The following is an 18,563-nucleotide window of genomic DNA, read 5'->3' on the forward strand; positions in this document are numbered from 1 at the left end:
AATGTGCCTGATGTTCAATGCTTTTAAGGATGCAATTCATTATTTTTCTACCATGGAAGTCTTGTTAACACCAATGTCATGTGCTAAATATGATCTAGCATTATTCAAAGATGAATAAAGAATGGAAGTGGAATTATTGAATACTGCTTATGTTCCAAGCACTGTATAAGTCCCTTTATTGGTGAAAATTCATTCTAATTTCTATACCACCTCTGCCAGACAGTTACTATTTTACAGATGGAAAGGACTACTAAAAATACAAAAGTGGCATGTGGTTTATCTGATTCTGCAATTCAATTACTGTTTTCTGCTTGTGAAAGGAGCATGACAATAACTGAATCCAGCTGCCTCAAAAACAAAATAAGGAGAGGCACATATGGAAATAAAAGCATCAATATAATAATAATGGTGCCATGCATCCTACTAAGTACCTTAATGCAGTATTTTCATGCAGTTTTCAAAATGGCCATGAGACATTATTAGCCTCACTTTACAGATGAAGACAATAAGGCTCAGAAATTTTAAGTAACTTGTCTAACCATATAGCAAGTAAGTGATAAATCTAAGACTCAAGCCATGTCAATCTGACTCTAAAGCCTGAATTGCAACTGCTTCCACTTGCCCTGGGTACACCTCATAAGCCTTTCATTACTCTCCCAGATAAAGAATAATGGTGGGACAATAAATCCTTGTTCTAACACTTTTGTAAACAATAACAGTATAACACATGCTACCAGATACTCTGCCAGCAAACCTGCTCTAGAGTAATAGCTTAAAGGAAAAGTGAGAAATGCTTTTACCCCATCTCAAATCATGTTCCATGTTTTTTCAATACACAAGGACATAACAAGGTCACTTGATTTACTGAGAGACAATAGAATACCAGAGACAAATATTTTGATGACAAAAGTTTGGGGCAGGGGCAGTACAGAGGGTTGAAAAATTCAGGGCACAGAAAAGGAAACCATAGAAGAAGACCTTTAGGCAACTAAGGAGCAGGTCATGGGCACTGAATATATGAAAAGGTAAAAAGAAGCAAAGGGATAATGAGAGAGCACCAAAGAAAATCTTTCATAATTTGACAATTGTCCTTGAAGCTGGCACTGGACAGAACTAACACCTAGAAAAACTAACTCCCCTTGCCTCTAGAGCTATGCCTAAATAGGTGGCTCTCAGCTCACATTTTCAGAAACATTGCTCTAGAAGTTTCATGTAAGAAAAGTCATATTAATTTTTCCCTGCCTCCACACACAGTTTGGGGTTACCAAATACAACATTGTGATCTTATTAAATAAATACTACTTACTTTTGCTTATTGTCATACATGGAAAATGCAAAAGTACAAAAATAGTAAAACCAACCTTCCGGGAGATTGCTTATTAATCAAATGGAGTCTGCTTTCTCAATGTTATTACTGACAGCTCTGATTAGTTTATAAGTATATTCTTTGGGACAATGTTGATAAATTTGCTTCAATATTTTGACGATGACATTATATGCTTCCCCAACTGTTCAAAGTACTTAGAATCTTCATAAGGAAACATAGGCCTACAGCTTAAAATTTTGGCAATAGCCATTAAGAGAAAAGAGAGTAACAGGTTTTTCATTAACTAAAATTGATAAAACACTACTGCTGCAATTTGGCATCATTGCAAAAATATATTGCATTCTAATCAGTTAAAGTATAAATGATTGTAAGTTCTACTAAGTCACAGAGGTAACCAAAATTAGAGCAGTAAAGTAGTCAGTGGAACCAAATCCTATGTAGTATTTTTTATGGCAAAATATATGACATTCGAGGAGAATGAATACCACCAATCAATAGTGACCATTCAACAATAGAAGTTGTGAAATATATTCAATATGCTAATTGATAAAGATCAAAGTTAATGAATCATGTTTATTTCAGAGAAAACAAGTATAAGTGCACTTTTCTAACCCAACAATCTTTTTTATTACAGACCATTGTGAGAATGAAAGACAAGACAGATCTCTCTGTCGAACCTTCTTTTGCTATATTATCCTCTTTCCAAAGGGCCTTCTCCTCCTTCTCTTTTTGAAAGGTAAGTGGTGAAAGTCATCCTGAAGAAAATACACTCAATTTTTTCAGGGTTTTTGAAAATGATAAAAAAGGAAACTGGGCCACAAGGGATATCTCATATGTGAAAAAATACTACTGACCGTCTTCCATCATCCCCTTCCACTGCAGTGATTTGCTAAAGTAAAAAATCTGTTTTTCAGAATCTTACCTCAGCAAAAAAGCCCTATGACATCTCACAAATGATTAACATCATTTATTATGGAGGTTACAATGTTTTGAAAAATTACAATGTACCAGACATCACGCTAGTTGTCTCACATTTATTAATTCTACACTTATTGTGTAGAGGTTAGCTACTTTTCAGATGAGGAAACCAAGATTTACAGAGGCTAAATTACTTTTTCCAAGATTATACAACCACAGAGTAAAGCACTGCTTTCTTTGATTTTTCCAAACCCAAAATGTCAAGTACAGGTCCCAGCACTCACATCCTGCATACTGGGGTACAGAATGATATCAGTGTTTATAGCAGGGAAAACTATTGATTCCAGGCAAAGAAATCTATACACCTGTCATTGTTAGGTTTATGTGTCAACTTGGCCAGGTGGTGGTACCTGTTTGTCTAGTTGGGAAAGTGTTGGACTTTCTGTTGTGATGAGGACATTTCATATAATTAAATCATGATCACGTCAGCTGCAACCACAGCTGATTCCATTTGTAATCAGCCAAGGGGCGTGTCTTGTGCAATGAGTGGTGTTCAGTCTAATCAATGGAAGGCTTCTAAGGAGGATTTAGAAGAGACAGCCTCTCTTCTCTTCCTGCTTCGGCCAGCGAGCCTCTCCTGTGGAGTTCATCCAGACCCTCCATCGGAGTCATCAGATTCACAGCCTGCTCTACAGAATTTGGATTCTACCTTCCCATGGCTACATGAGACACTTTCATAAACTTTATATTTACAGATATTTCCTATTGATTCTGTTTCTCTAAAGAACCCTAACTAATACAACACCTGTGTGTTTGTTGCCATATATACAACAGATAAACAACCAACAGGAAATTAAGAGTCAAACAAATGTACATTTATGATTTAGTTTCCTTCTGTTTTAAATAATGTTTTCATGCTTTGATATTATTCAATTCCAATAGTTTTAGAGAATGTTTATGTCTCGCTGCAGTCAGTATTGGACCAATTGGAGTTGTTTTGTTTTTCGTTTGTGTTGCTTTTAAAAATTTTGTTTTAAGATTTTTTTTAATAACTTGGTGTATCACATTAATTGATCTTCTTATGTTGAAACATCCTTACATACCAAGGATAAAACCAACTTTATCATGGTTTATAATTCTTTTAATGTACTGGTGGATTTGATTTGCAAGTATATTGTTGAGGATTATTGTGTCTATATTAATAAGTGATATTTGTCTGTAATTTTCTTTTCTTGTTGTATCCTTTTCTGGCTTTGGTATGAGAGTGATGATGACCATATAGGATGAGTGAATTAGTTTTGCTCCTCTTCAAAGTTTTGGAAGAGTTTGAGAAGGGATGCTATCAATTCCTCTTGAAATGGTTAGTAGAATTCACCTGTGAAGTCATCTGATTCTCAGGTGTCATTTGCTGAGAGATTTTTTTGGGGGGGATCCATGGCCCAAGAATCAATCCCAGGTCTCACGCATGGAAAGTGAGCATTTTACGACTCAACCATCCATGCACCCAAGAGATTTTTAATTATTGATTCGATTTCTTTAATTTTAATTGGTCTTTTGCGGTTTTCTGTTTCTTCTAGAGTCAGTGTAGATTGCTGGTGTGTGTCTAGGAGTTTGTCAATTTCATTTAGTTGATCTAATTTGTTGAAATACAGTTCTTCATAGTGTTATCTTATAATCCTTTTATTTCTGTGGGGTGAGTAGTAATGTGACCCCTCTTATTTTTTATTTTATTTATTTGCATCTTCTCTCTTTTCAGTCTAACTAAGGGTTTGCCAAATTTATTGATCTTTTCCAAGAACCAACTTTTGGTGTTGTTAATACTCTCTATTTTTTTTATTCTCAATTTTATCTATTTTTGCACTAATTGTTGTGTTTCTTTCCTGTTTCTTCCTTTGGGATTAGTTTCCTCTTCTTTTTCTATTTCCTCCAGGTGTGCAGTTAGGTGTTTGATTTTAGCTCTTTCTTTTTAATGTGAGCATTTAGGGTTATAAATTTCCCAGTCAGCACTGTTTTTGCTACATTCCATAAGTTTTGATATGTTGTGTTCTCATTTTCATTTGCCTCAAGATATTTACTGATTTCTCCTGGAAATTCTTCTATGACCTACTGATTAAGAGTGTGTAATTTCACTTCCATATATATGTGGATGTTCCAGTTCTCAGCCTGTTATTGATTTCCAGGTTATTCTATGGTAAAAGAAGATACTTTTTATGTATTTTAGTCTTTTTAAAATTTATTGAGACACAACCTGTGGTCTATCTTGAAAAATGTTCCATGTGCACTTGAGAAGAAGGCATAACATGTTGTTCGGGGGAGGAATTTCCTGTATATGTCTGTTAGGTCTAGTTCATTTATCATATTATACAAGTTCTCTGTTTCTTTATTGAACTTCTGTCTAGATTTTCTATCCATTGATGAGAGTGGTGTATTGAAATATTATGGTAGAGGTATATATTTCTCCCTTCAGTTTGGCCAATGTTTCTCTCACATATTTTGGGGCACCATGGGTAGGTCCATAGATATATATGATTGCTATTTCTTCTTGGTGGGTTGATGCCTTCATTAATATATAGTATCCTTATTTGATTTTTTTAAATGCAATGTTAATGGGATATATTCAAGTATGATATAGTCATCCAAAGTATGCAATCAATGGCTCATGATATCATTATATAGTTGTTCAGGCATCACCCAATCAATTTTAGAACATTTTCATTACTCAAAAAAATAAAATAAAAAAGAACACCCTAAACATCCCATATTCCTTATTTCCCTCTGATTTATTCATTTTTTGTCTTTATTTTCTTACTCATGTGCACATATGCATACACTGGATAAAATGAATGTCAGTCACAAGGGTTTCATAATTATGTGATCACACCATAAAAGCTATATAGACATGCAGTCATCACCAGAATCAAAGCTACTGGTTACAGTTCAACAGTCGGTCTCCTTGGGGAAGGCTTGGAGGAAGATTAACAGTATAAATTTGTGGCAGTGTAACAGGGTTCTCCCCCAAAGGTACCTGGCGTCTCCTTCATTCGAAGGTACCTGGCATCCCCTTCATTCAAGGGGCTCTGGGTCTGTAAACTGCTTCAAGTCTGAAAATTGATTAAGGGGCTGTGATTCTGTGTTTTTGTAATTCAGTTTAGATTTCTGTTCAGTTGACCTAGAAATCTTTTGTTTATACAGCTCGAACAAGAATTTAGTAGACTACCCTTCTATTGTATTTCTAGGTACCCCATCATTTACTAGCCAATGCCACAAATCTCTGTGAGTCGTATAATTTTGACTCCTGCTTTGAGTTTGATGTCTATTATAATAGCCACGTCTACCCTGTCTTTGATGATTAAGTGAGGCCACCTGGCTTCTGCCAAGTCAGGATCTGGTTATCCCCATTGTGTTTAAGGATTCCAGCTCAGTGACAGCAGTTCCTACAGTAATATCTGACCTACAGAGTTGCAGCTACAAAGTTCTTCAGGGATGACGGCGCTAGTCTCACAAATTTATTTCTCACTGTTCTGGTAAAAGGTGCATCCTCCAGACATTCCTGGGGTATAAGAGCAGGCTTTGCATGATAAATCTGCTCTAGCATTCCAATCTTTCTAAGGCCTCTGGATCCCCTCATCTACATTACACCAGGGCAGTCCTGGCATTTCAACCTCAGGTAATGTTGGCCACCTTTTGATCCATGTTTCAACCAACCATCCAAACAAACAGTTTAATACTTTTCTAACCCCTCGAGCTATAACATTGAATGCAGAATCTCTGCTTAGTGGGCCCATATCAATAAATTCAGCCTGATCCAGCCTTATATCCCTCCCACCATTATCCCACACCCTTAAAATCCATTGCCACACATATTCCCCTAATTTCTGTCTATATAAATTGTAAAACTCACATAGCTCTTTTGTAGTATAATGTACCTTCTCATGTGTGATACTTTGTACCTCATCTTTAGGGGCCTGTTGGGACTTTAGTCTAGTTATAGGTCTGGAAGAAATGAGGGGTGATGTGGGTGGGTCATGAAAAGAATTAGAAATATCTTCCAAGCCATTTGCTTCAGGGCATTCATTTGCAGTTTCATCTGGTGAAACAGGATTAATCACTGTAGAGCTAATCCGTTCAGGAGGAGGTTGGGTGGCCAACTCCGCAAGGCAGGTTGGGGCGGCTATGTCCTCAGGGCAGACTATTACAGGGTTATCTAGAGATGACTCAACATGACCTAGGATTTCACTCTCATCCCCGACATCATTATCAATTCATATATCACCATCCCATTTTTCAGGGTCCCACTCCTTTCCAATCAATGCCCTCAGTTTAATGGCAGACACTATGCAACATTGAGATTTCAGTTTATATTGTAAAGTTGCTACACTAACAATAAGATTCTGAGTCAGATTTTCAGAGATCTCAAGTCTATGGCTATAGGAAATGAGATTTTCTTTCAGGATACTCATAGAAACTTCTACATCTGTCAAATGACACTTAAGTTTCTCATTTGAAGCCTTAAGTTCATCCCTTTCACTCCTTAATGTATCCAGTATATCTAACAACAACCAGCCAACATACCTGTTATTTCCACAAAACTCTGTAAAGGTGTCAAAAACTATCCCCCAGAGCCTGGCTTCATACAAACGAAGCATTAGGAGAATTGAATGGTGCTATTTTGACTATTTCTTTTGCCAACTCACTCCATGGATTGGGAGTGTCATTCTGATTATGGGTATCAGAGTCCTTAGTGCCTTTGAGTCCAGTCAAAGTAGAAAACCATTCATAAACACCCATTTTTAAGATTCTGCTTCTTAAGAACGACTCCTGGTGCTGAGTTGTATTAGTTAGGGTTCTCTAGAGAAACAGAATCAACAGGGAACACTCGCAAATATAAAATCTATAAAAGTGCCTCATGTGACCATGTGAATGCAGAGTCCAAAATTCGCAAGGTAGGTGGTGAAGCAGATGATTCCGATGGAGGGTCTGGACAAGCTCCACAGGAGAGGCTTGCCAGCTGAAGCAGGAAGAGAGCCTGTCTCTTCTGAATCCTTCTTAAAAGGTCTCCAGTGATTAGATTAAGCATCACTCATTGCAGAAGACACTCCCCTTGGCTGATTACAAATGGAATTATCTTTGTGGATAGAGCTGACGTGATCATGATTTAATTCTATGAAATGTCTTCATCACAACAGACAGACCAGCACTTGCCCAAACAGACAAACAGGTACCACCACTTGGCCAAGTTGACACGTGAACCTGACCATGACTCATCATCTCTTTAGTCATATCTTCCCTCAACTCATTGATTAGATTTTTACTTGATTAAGAAGGTGCATTTGAACATCTTTAATTAGCTATTTTAATTCCAGGATCTCATGTGAAGTGTTAATTTGTTCATTTGTCTTGGCCGTATCTCTATTCTTCCTGCTATGACTTATATATTTTTTCTGATGTCTAGGCATCTGGTTTTCTTGCTTAATTTATTGTGGAGCTCATTTTCTCCCTTTTACCTAGGGTTTTCTTGTTGGTTGGCTTTGTCTTGTATGTGTTCCTTGACATTCAACTTAATCTAGACCTCTATCATAGCTTCTGTTTAACTGATCAGAATTTTTCAGCTCCTGTTTTTCTAATTCTTGTTCTGCCTACACGGAAACTTTTTTCAGGAGCGTCTCCTTAGATATGATGGACCCCAATCAGATCTTTCCAGACAAGACTGGCCCATTCCTCAGGAAGAAGGTGAAATCAATATCAAATTTCCTTGAGGATGGGACCCAGCATGTTGCAAGTATTTCTTGAGAAGCCTCTTGATTCTATGCTTTTCTTATCCTGCACAGCCTGTGGCACTTGTTATCCTATAGCTTCCCACCTCCCAGTGTAAAGTGGTATAATGTATTTAATTCTCAGCAGACTCTGTACCTACCAGGGGTGTGGTTGAGACAGGCTAAGGTAGAAGGCAGAATTAATTTGTTTCTGTTTTCCAGTCTCTGGGGTCTGAATTCTCTGAATGAGAGCTGTCACTTTTGTTGGGTCCTGTCCCCCACCACCTTTCTGGGGGAAGATAGGCCCTTTAGGGAATTATCTCCTTCACATGACTAGTTACTTTGTCTCTCAGACATACCTTAGCTCTGCCCTTGCCTGGGTCAGTGCTGAAATCGAAATTGTCTTCAGCTTTTATTAAATGCAATTTTATTGAGATTGCATATATCTCAATAATTATATGGTAAATATAATTATACAAAGTGTACAGTCGTTCATAGTATCATCATATAGCTGTGCATTCATCACCACAATCAATGTTTGAACTTTTTCATTGCTCCAAAAAAATAAAAATAAGAGAAAAAATAAATAAAAGTAAAAACAAAAAATACTTGAAGCATCCCATATCCCTTATCCCCCTATTGTTCATTTATTTATTTATTTGTCCTTATTTTTTTAACTCATCTGTTCATACACTGGGTTAAGGGAGTGCCAGCCATAAGGTTTCCACAATCACAATTATACTGTAAAAGGTATATAGTTATACAATCATTTTCAAGAATTAAGGCTACTGAAATACAGTTCAATAGTTTCAGGTATTTAATTAGAGCTGTTCTAATAGACTAAAAACAAATAAAGGATATCTATATAATACATAAGAATTTCCTCCAGACGGACTCTCAACTCTATTTGAAATCTCTCAGCCACTGAAATTTTATTTTGTTTCATTTCTCTTCCCCCTTTTGGTCAAGACGGCTTTAGCAACCCCATGATACTGTCCAGGCTTGTCCCCAGGAATCATGTCCCACGTTGTCAAGGAGATTTATACCTCTGGGAGTCATGTTCCATGTGGGGGGAAGGCAGTGAGTTTTCCTGCTGAATTGGCTTAGGGAGAGAGAGAGACCACATCTTTGAGCAGCAAAAGTGGTTCTCTGGTGGTGACTCAGACATAATTACAAGTAGGCTTACCTTTTTCTTTGCAGGAATATATTTCATAAGTGCAAGCCCCAAGAACAAGGGCTTGGCCTATTAAATTGGTAGTCCCCAATGTTTGCGAGCATGTCAGAAGGCCCCAGGTAGGTCACTCAATGTTTCCACATTTTTCCCAGTCCCCCTGAGGCTCTTTTAAATTGGCTTCTAAAAAAGTTTTAAAGGGCGGGCCGCGGTGGCTCAGCGGGCAAAGTGCTTGCCTGCTATGCCGGAGGACCTCGGTTCGATTCCCGGCCCCAGCCCATGTAACAAAAACGGAGAAACAAAATACAATAAAACAAGAAAATGTTTAAAAGATGTTTCCCTTTCTTCCTCCTTTCCTTCCTTCTATCCTTCCTTCCTTCTCTCTGTCTTTCCTTTAAAAAAAAAAAAAAAAAAAAAAAGTTTTAAAAACTACTTTTCAGAGCTAGTCTCTAGCCAAACCTCCTTGGTTTGCTAGTCAAGAACTGAAGTTTGTACCCAGCTATATGTGTCCATTTTCTTTGGACATCCTCCTTTTCCAGTATTCTGAGCTCAGCAGACTCCAATATCCTTTTATATATATATATTTTCTTTTTGGTCAGCCCCACCTCCTCTCTTCTCAGAGAGACTTCAGCCTTCCTCTTATGCTTGCTCTGGGTTTATTTGTGCTTGGAGCTTGTATTCAGCTGTCTGAATTGTTAACTAAATTCACAATTGAAGCTTGTTTGAGCTCTCTTTGCCTTGATCCTCATAGAGTCACCTTGTTATTGCCACAAGAAGTGCTTCCAAAATCAGTCTGCAATGACAGAGGGGTAGGAGCACCCATCTCCACAGTTTGGAGATTTTACTTACAGTTCAGAGCTGTGATCTCAGCCCTTCTACTTGTTCCAGACCGGTGTGTGATGTGTGTCTGATCATGGAAGTCCCATAGAACTTTGTTCCAGATAGCTCCTGACTATTTACTAGCTTCCCTAGATGACTAACTAAAGTTCACACCTCCTTATGCCACCATCTTGCCCCACCTCCCGTTCTTTGCCTTTTATTACAGCTTTTGTCTTAAGGGCTATTTTGAATATTAATATAGCTAACCTAGCTCTTTTTTTCTTACAATTTGCATGGAATATCATTCCCCCCCTTTAACTTACAGTTAAATTTACCTCTGAATATCTGACTCTTTTGTTTGCTGTTGAAACTGGAATTTTTTTCTTGATTTCCTCTGCAGATTGTTCATCACTAGTGTTTAGAAACATTCATCATGTGATTTTGATTTGCATTTCCCTAATAGCTAATGAAGATGAACATCTTTCCTGTGTTTTTTTAACCATTTGTATTTCCTCTTTGGGGAAATGTCTATTCATTTCTTTTGTCCATTTTATAATTCGGCAGTTTGTCTTTTTATTGTTGAGTTGTAGGATTTCTTTATATTTTATTCATATATATATGCATATACTGGATATCATACGTTTATCAAATATGTGGTTACAAATTTTCTTCCATTGACGTGGTTGCCTTTTAACCCTTTTGACAATGTCCATTGAAGCAAAGAATAATTAAATCTTGAGATGTTCCCATTTATTTATTTTGTTTTTTGTTACTAGTGCTTTGTGTGTAAGGTCTAAGAAGCTACCTCATATCACTAGGTGCAAAAGATGTTTCCCAATATTTTCTTCTAGAAGTTTTATGGTTCTGGCTGTTATATATAGGTCATTTATATACTTTGAGTTAATTTTTTGCATAGGCTATAAGGTTGGGCTCCTCGATCCTTCCTTGGATATGGATATCCAGTTCTCCCATAATCATTTATTTAACAGACTATTGGGTCAGATCAGTGGATGTTGGGGCTTTGCCAAAAAGAAATTGACCGTAGATCTGAGAGTCTATTTCTCAACTCTCAATTAAATTCCATTAATTACCTCCTTGGATAGAGCACTACCAATGTATAGAAACACTATTGATTTTTGCATTTTGAACTTGTATCCCACCACTTTGCTGAAGTAGCTAATTAGTTCAAGTAGGTATGTCATAGCTATCTCAGAATTTTCCAAACATACGATCATGTCATCTGCAAACAATGAGTTTTCCTTCTTCCTTTCCAATTTGGATGCCTTATATTTCACCCTTGGTCATCTGCTACATAAACCACTTACTTGTTCAGGGTGTATAATTCTTTTGATGTGTTGATGTATTTGATTATTGATGTATTTGAATATTGAGTATTTGTTGAGAATTTTTGCATTTAAAGTCATTAAAGAGATTGGTCCCTAATTTTCTTTTCTTGTAGTATATTTCCTTGGCTTTGGTATTAGGGTGATGTGGGCTTCATATAATGAGTTAGGTACCTTTTCCTCCTCTTTAAGTTTTTTGAATAATTTGAGTAGGATTTATGGTAATTATTTCTTGAATGTTTCATAGAGTTCACATGTGAAACCATCTGGTCCTGGACATTTTTTTTCTCGGGAGTTTTGATGATCGATGAATCTCTTTATTTGTGATTGATTTGCTGAGGTCTTCTATTTCTTCTTAAGTCAGTGTTGGTTGTTCATATTTTTCTAGTTAGTTGTCCATTTTATCTATGTTGTGTAGTTTGTTAGCATAAAGTTATTCATAGTATCCTCAAATTACCTCCTTTATTTCAGTGGGGCCAGTAGTTATGTCTCCCCTCTCATTTCTGATTTTATTTATTTGCATCTTCTCTCTTTTTTCTTTGTCAGCTTAACTAAGGGCTCATCTATTTTATTGATTTTCTCAAAAAATCAGCTTCTGGCTTTATTGAATCTCTCTATTGTTTTCACATTTCATCATTTCTGTTTAAGGTCTCATCAGAAGTATGTTTAGAGTGCATATTTCTACCAACAATCCCTTCAAAGCAATCTAGGCCTTTTCTGTCATGCTTTCACAATTCTTCCCAAATCTCCCCCTTATCCATTCATAAAGCTGTTCCAGCATTTTCAGCATTTGCATCTCACAGCAGCCCATTTCTCTCATACAAAAATCTGTTTCAGTTTACCAAGGCTGCCAAAATGCAATATACCAGAAAAGGGTTGACTTTTTCAATGGGTATTTATTAGCTTACATATTTACACTTCTAAAGACCATGAAACTTAAGGCATCAAGATGCCAAATTACGGCATCAAGAGAAAAATACCTTCTCTGAAGAAACACTGCTGGCATCCAGGTTTCCCCTGTCGCTGGGAAGGCACATGCTGACATCTAATTATCCTTCTTTCCTGGGTTCTGTTTTCAATATTTTCTATCTCTCTCTTGTGGCCCCTTGTTTGTTTCTCCTGGGATGTTTCTCTCTCTACTCTCTGTGCTTTTATTGTCTTTTATCCTCTTTAAAAGGGACTCTAGTAAAGGACTTGAATGAGCTGAGTCACATCTCAATTGAAAAAGACTAACCAAAAGGTCCCACCCGTAATGGGTCTGCCCACAAGAATACATTAAAAGAGCATGATCTTCTCTTGGGGTACATAACAGATTCAAACCAGCACAAATGTCTGTAAATGTTAAAACCGTATCAGTCAGGGTTATCCAGAAACAGCCAATAGCATATGAATACTGTGCTGGTGAAAGGATTATATGCCCTAGAGAAGCCATGTTTTAATTGTGATCCATCTTGTGGAGGCAGCAGTTTCTTTTAATCCCTATTTAGTATTTTAGGTTGGAAGGTTGATTAGATTATCTCCACAGAGCTGTGGCATGACCAATTGTGGGTATTAACCTTTATTTACTATTATCAAACAAAAACAACATACAAAAATGAACACTCTTGACATACAAACGTTCCATGCATGGTGTACAATCAATGACTCACAATATCATCACATAGTAGAATATTCATCAACGTGATCGTTTTTTAGAATATTTGCATCACTCCAGAAAAAGAAAAAAACTCACGTGCACCATATCTCCTACCCCTCCTTCTCATTGACCACTATCCCCCTATTTTTTTCTATACCCCTTACTAATCCCTTTCATTGTTCACTAATTTTTCAGTCTACTCCATTTATTTTAACATTTGTTCCCCCATTATTTACTTATTTTTAATCCATATTTTTACCCACCTGTCAATATCATAGATAAAAGTAGCACCAGACATAAGGTTTTCAGAGTCACACAGTCACATTGCAAAAGCTATATCATACATTCTTCTTCAAGAAACATGGTGACTGGAACACAGCTCTACGGTTTCAGGCACTTCCCTCTAGCCTCTCTAATACACCTTAAACTAAAAAAGGGATATCTACAAAATGCATAAAATTAGCCTCCAGAATAACCTCTTGATTCTGCTTGAAATCTCTCAGCCACTGACACTTTATTTTGTCTCATTTCTCTCTTTGCCCTTTTGGTCAAGAAGGTTTTCTCAATCCCTTGATGCTGAATCCCAGCTCATTCTAGGATTTCTGTCCTATGTTGTCAGGGAGATTTATACCCGAGAGTCATATCCCATGTAGAGAGGGGGAGGGTGGTGAGTTTGCTTGCCATGTTGGCTGAGAGAGAGATAAGTCACATTGAGCAACAAAAGAGGTTCTCTGGGGGTGTCTCTTAAGCCTAATTTAAAAGTAGGCTTAGTCTATCCTTTGCAAGGATAAGTTTCATATGAACAAACCCCAAGATTGAAGCCTCAGCCTATTGATTTGGTTGTCCCCACTGCTTGTGAGAATATCAGGAATTCTCCAAATGGGGAAGTTGAACTTTTCTCCTTTCTTGCCATTATCCCAAGCAGATGTTGCAAATACATTTTTATTCACTGTTCAAATCAATCATCTATTTTACTTTTTGGTTTCATTTGTGCCTCCAGCCCTCCTCCCTCTATCATTCTCACATTCAGCTTCATTCAGTGTGCTAACAGTATTGTGCTACAGTTAGGTAATAATGTGCTATCCATTTCTGAATTTTCACAATCAGTCCTGTTGCACAATCTGTATCCCTTCAAATCCTATTTCCCAAAATCTGTCCTATTTCTGTCTCCTGATGGCCTCTGTTCTTAACTGAAGTTCTCCAAGTTCATTCATTAATGTTACTTCATATCAGTGAGACCATATAGTATTTGTCCTTTTGTTTCAGGCTAATCTCATTCAGCACAATGTCCTCAAGGTCCATCCATGTTGTTACATGCTTCATGACTTTATTTTGTCTTACAGTTGCATAATACTCCATTGTATGTATGTGCCACAGTTTGTTTAGCCACTCATCTGTTGATGGACATTTGGGCTGTTTCTATCTCTTGGCAATTATAAATAATGCTGCTATAAACATTGGTGTCTAAATATCAATTTGTGCCCTTGCCTTCATGTCCTCTGAATAGATACCTAGCAATATAATTGCTGGATCATATGGCAATTCTCTACTTAGCTTCCTGAGAAACTGCCAAGCTGCCTTCCACACTGGTTATAACATTTTACATTCCCACCAACTGTGGATAAGTGTACTTCTTTCTCCACATCCTCTGCAATACTTGTCATTTCCTGTTTTATTGATAATGTCCATTCTGGTGGCTGTGAGATGATATCTCATTGCGGTTTTGATTTGCATTTCTCTAATAGCCAGGGAAGTTGAGCATCTTTTCATGTGCCTTTTAGCCATTTGCATTTTGTCTTCTGAGAAGTGTCTAGTCATGTCTTTTGCCCATTTTGTAATAGGGTTTTTTGTCTTTTTGTTGTTGAATTGAACAATCTCTTTATATATTCTGAATACTAGACCCTTATCTGATATATTGTTTCCAAATATTGTGTCCCATTATGTGGGCTGTCCTTTTACTTTCTTGACAAAGTTCTTTGATGCACAAAAGTGTTTAATTTTAAGTGATTTCCATTTATCTATTTCTTTCTTCAATGCTCGTGCTTTGGGTGTAAGGTCTAGGAAACTGCCTCCCACTATAAGATTTACAAGATATTTCCCTACATTTTCTTCTAAAAGTTTTATGGTCTTAGCTCTAATGTTTAGGTCTTTGATCAATTTTGAGTCGATTTTTGTATAGGGAGTGAGATATGTATCTTTCTTCATTCTTTTGTATGTAGATATCCAGTTCTTCCAGCACTATTTATTGAAGAGACTGTTCTGTCCCAGGTGAGTTGGCTTGACTGCCTTATCAAAGATCAATTGTCCATAGATGAGAAGGTCTATATCTGAACACTCTATCTGATTCCATTGGTCAGTATATCTATATGCCAGTACTATGCTGTTTTGGCCATTGTAGCTTTGTAATATGCCTTAAAGTCAGGTAGTGTGAGGCTTCTGACTTCATTTTTCTTTCTCAGGATATTTTTAGCTATTTGGGGTACCCTGCCTGTTCAGATAAATTTGGTTATTGGTTTTTCTATGTCTGTAAAGTATGTTTTTGGGATTTTAATTGGTATTGCAATGAATCTATAAATCAATTTAGGTAGAATTGGCATCTTAACTAAATTTCGTCTTCAAATCCATGAACAAAGTGTGCCCTTCCATTTATTTAGATCTTCTGTGATTTATTTTAACAATTTTTGTAGTTTTATTTCTGTAGGTCTTTTGTATCCTTTATCAAGCTTATTCTTCAATATTTTATTCTTTTGGTTGCAATTGTAAATTATTTTTTTTCTTGATATCCCCTTCACATTGCTCATTACCAGTGTATAGAAACACTACAGATTTTTGAGTGTTGATCTAGTACCCTGCCACTTTGCTGTATTAATTTATTACCTCTAGTAGTTTTGCTTTGGATTTTTGGGGATTTTTGACATATAGTATCATATTATCTCAAACAGTGAGAGTTTTATTTCTTTCTTTCCAATTCTGATGCCTTGTATTTCTTTTTCTTGTCAACTGTGGGTATTAACCTTTGATTAGAGGGAGATGTGTCTCCATCAATTCCAAGTAGGTCTTGATTTGTTTACTGGAATCCATTAAAAGAGGAAGCAATTGGAAAAAGCTTCAGAATCATGAGCTCCATGAGAGCCTTGAGAGCCCACACAGTCAGAGACCTTTGCAGATGAAGAAGGAATACTCCTCTGGGGGAACTTCATGAAACAAGAAGCCTGGAGAAATAGCTATCAGATATCACCATGTTCCTCATGTGCCTTTCCAGTTAAGAGAGAAACTCTGAATGTCACTGGCCTTCTTGAACCAAGGTACCCTTCCCTGATACCTTAAATTGGGTATTTCTATACCTTTGATTTAATTTGGACATTTTCACAGCTTTAAAACTATAAACTTGCAACTTAATGAATTCCCCCTTTTAAAAACCATTCCATTTCTGATATGCAACATTCTGGCAGCTTTCAAACTAGAACAGATTTTGGTACCAGGAGCAGGGTCCTGCTGCAGTTCAAAAATTCCAAACATGTTGGAACAGCTTTTTAAATGGATAAGGGGAAGATTCTGTAATAGTTGTGAGGAGTTTGCTAGAGAAGGCCTGTAATGCTTTGAAGAGATGTTTGATAAAATTGTAGACTCTAAATATACCTTTGATGAGGCTCTAGACAAGAATGAGGCACATGTTATTAACTGGAAGGAAGGTGACCCTTGTTTTAAAGTTGCAGAGAATTTATCAGAACTGACTGTTGGTTTTAGATGGATGTCAGATTATAAAAGCCATTAACTTGGATATTTAGCAGAAGAGATTTTCCAATTAAATGTTAAAAGTGCAGCCTGGTTTCTCCTTGAAGCATATAGTGAAATGAGACAGGAAGGAGATAAACGGAGTACTGTACTCCTAGGTACAAGAAACCAGAAATTGATGTTCTGTAAAACTCTGGGCTTCCAGGAAGAGACACTCCAGAATATAGTGCCCCACATGAATATTTAACCAAATATGGAACCAGTCAGCAATTTCAGAAAAAAAAAAACAGGATTGGAAATGGAATTATCCAGGAAGGATTTGTGGAAACACCTTCTGTCTTATGGGAATGATCCTTGCTTACAACATAGAAAGTCAACAAGGGTGCTGTGTGACCCTTTTTAACAGAGCTGCTGAAAGTCTGGAGTTGGAGGGAGGTTTCTCAGAAAAGGGACAATGTGAAGGTAAAACAACTTAAGAGGCAGAACTAGGGAAGCTAAAGTCTAAACTCAAGAAACCTTGGGCCAGGAGAGTGGACACCTCCAAGCATGTAGAGAGTTGAGCTTGCCCCAAAGACAGAGAATGGGCCTTCCACCTCAGTGCAGAGGAAGAATTATGTTGCTTCAGGCCTTGGAGATGGTGGAGCACATTCTTTGGGGATTGGAGAGAGCTGGCTGACACCACAAGGAGACATTGGACATGTGCCCCAGAGATGGCAGAGAGCCCAGGTGTAGCCCTGATACTTGGAGAGGGTGGAGCATAGAAAAAGGTGGTCTCCCCATGTCCACCAATGATGCATTCAGAGAGAGATGGGCCATTGCATAGGCCCTTGGAAAGGGTAGGACTGCTGCTTTCTAAAGCCCTGAAAATAAATAATTTTCAGACACTGACATATAATGGACTTTGCCCTGCAGGTTTTCAAAATTGTGTGGGTCCATTAACCCCTGTGTTCCTTCCAATTTCACCCTATGGAAATGGGGGTATTTATCCTATAACTGCCCTTCCTTTGTAGTTGGCAACAAATAACTTGTTCTGACTTCTACAGATCCAGATCCAGAGGAGAATGTTGCCTTAGGTCAGACTATTCCTGTAGCTGATTTTGATGAGATTTTATACTGTTTCTGACTTTGCATTGTATTCATATTGTTACCGAAATGTTTTAAGACTTTCAAATATTGAAATGGAATGAGTGTATTTTGTATATGGGCTAAATGTCCTTTTTAGGATCCAGAGGGTAGAATGTGGCAGTTTGAAAGGATTATGTGGCCTAGAAAAGCCATGTTTTAAGGCCTTCAACTGGTTGGATGAGGCCCACCCACATTATCAAGGGTAATCTCATTTATTTAAAGGTAACTGATTGCAGATGTTTATCTCATTTACAAAACATTTTCACAGAAACGTTTAGACTAGTATTTGCCCAAACAACCATAATCTATCCAGGTTTACACTTCATAGGATCTATCTTAACTAAGTTAAAACCTATACCCACAAAAAGACTTGTATGTCAATGTTTATAGCAGCATTATGCATAATAGCCCTAATCGGAATAAAACGAAGATTCTATGACCAGGTGCATGGATAAATAAAATATGGGGCATACCTGTTCAATCCAATGCATAGCAATTAAATGAATGAACTTATTTTACATGCATGATCATGGATTCATATAAATAATACCATATTAAGTGAAGGAAGCCAGACATAAAAAACTTCATATATGATTTCATTGTATCAAATCTTTAGAAAAGGCGAAACTATAAATATAGAAATCAGTCAGGGATTGCCTGGGTCTGGGTTGGTAGTTCCTGCAAACAGGATGAAGAATCTTTCTGAAGTGATGGAAATTCCTAAATCTGGATTTCT

Source organism: Tamandua tetradactyla, chromosome X (assembly GCF_023851605.1).
Source record: "Tamandua tetradactyla isolate mTamTet1 chromosome X, mTamTet1.pri, whole genome shotgun sequence".
NCBI classification, from domain to species: Eukaryota; Metazoa; Chordata; class Mammalia; order Pilosa; family Myrmecophagidae; genus Tamandua; species Tamandua tetradactyla.